A 2,113-nucleotide genomic window follows, 5' to 3' on the forward strand; every position below is an offset into this window, starting at 1 on the left:
ACGTGCGGATCCTGCGGCGAGAGACGTCGTCTGTCTCAGAACTGCACTGCATCGTGAAACGCAGCCCGAGCTGATAAAGGGGACGTCGGACATTGAATAATCGGTATATAAAGCAACTGAAAGAAATAACATGGGACATGGAATAACATGATAAGAACTGAAACTGAAAACCTGGACATGAACATGAGCATGAGCATGAGCATGAATACATATATATATATATATAGCATACGTAAAACATGATAAGTAGGGAGAGCATTTCATAAACCGACCATGTGATATCACCACGTGGGTACGTGGAGTCTGGTCCTCGCCGCGCCGCAGAGAGCCCCCCACTCTTGCCGGGGTATAAGATGGCACCGTGCCACGATGGATCCATTCGGTGTAAAATTAAGGTATCGTCCTATCGGGCGGAGCGATCCTGTCCTACGGTGGCTACGTAGTTTCAAAGTTTATCCGAGCCTTCTCGATGATTCGTGCAACTCCCAAAAAACATGAACATAATATAGTCAAGCAAGAAGCCCATGATTTTCGTGAAATAACTTGTAACTAACTTGTAATCATGATTTCACGAAATAACTTGTAACATGGTTTCATGAAATATCTTGTAATATGGTCTCATGAGATAACTTGTCATAGTATTGCAAACATGTTCTTGATTTATGAGTAATAACAATAGTTCATAATTATATATATAATTGACTTGAAAACATGCTTGTAACTTACTACATAAAATCATAAAAGTTCATATAAACATAATGAGAACACATAAGGAAGAATTCATGATTCATGGATTAAGCTAGGGTTCCTAATAACCATAATGGAAGATTAGGAATACAATAACGAATATAGATACAAAATGCATATTCATAAATACATAACTACGGGCTACCAATATGTCGGGTTTAATGCCCTAGGGTTTGAACTTCATGGATATCAAGAAACGAAGCATGGGGAAGAACGTAGAGATTCCCATGTGGATGGAAGTTCTACATACCTTAATTGCTCAAAATCTTGAATTAAAGACTTGAATTTTGGAGAAGATTTCCTAATTCTTGATTTCTTGAACCTTCGAGATTGGTTTTCTTGAAAACCCTAGTTTAGGAACAATGGATTTTTGCTTAGATTATTAGAATATATGTTAGAATTGAGTTGGAAGGGTTTGGATTGACTTACCTTGATGTTTTGGATTGTTGCTGGGCTTGGAACGAATGAATAATGAAATAGAAGAACTCAAGACTTGGATTTATACAAAAATGAGGCGGAGGTTATATGGACATATTATACGGTCCGTATAATATGACCATATTTATCATGGTTCAACAGAACATCGGTTTTGAGCGCTCAAGATACGGACGAGTTATACGGTCCGTATAAAATTATATGGGCGGTATAATGTGTTCGTATAACATGATCGGTGAACGATTGCCTTTGCGTCTCTTCAGTAAAATAGCCATAACTTTTGCACGATGTCCGTTTGACCCCATAATATACCGTTGGAAAGGTAATTCAAGGGCTAGAACTTTCATTCAGGAAGTTTTCCCTAAATTCCTAATTAATAAAGGGCTTATGGTCATTGGAAGTAAGACCTTCTAAAAACTCACTTGCAAAACACGCCGTAGAGTGGCTTCCAACTTTGCTTTGCCCAAAGACATTTCTTGTGACTTGATTAGTTTTCAAAACACTTCCTATAACCCTCATATTGGTTTCATTATGTTATCATCTTATGAGTCAAACCTTGGCCTTAAGCTACGAGGTGTTACAGGACCCCACCTCAGCTTACGATTACGAGGGCTATATATCTTTTAACGTATCATTCCAATCATACTTTGTCATTTCTAATTCCAAATATCATACTCATTATCCTCATGCTAATATAGTAGAATTTCATCCTTTATACTTGTAATATTTGCTCCTCCTTGAGCTCACATTAAGCCGTCTGCAGCCTTAGTAACGTGAAATTTTCTGGGGTGTAACAGGCCGTGTGGTACAAAGACTTTTTTTTTATTAAACTTTGGCCGCTTGCGCCATGTACAGAAACACTAAGCATGCAATGTTATATGTAAAATTTGTTTACGTTACTTCTATTAGAGAAATTATTTTCCTAAATTTA

This window comes from Lycium ferocissimum, chromosome 4 (genome assembly GCF_029784015.1).
Source record: "Lycium ferocissimum isolate CSIRO_LF1 chromosome 4, AGI_CSIRO_Lferr_CH_V1, whole genome shotgun sequence".
Taxonomy (NCBI): domain Eukaryota; kingdom Viridiplantae; phylum Streptophyta; class Magnoliopsida; order Solanales; family Solanaceae; genus Lycium; species Lycium ferocissimum.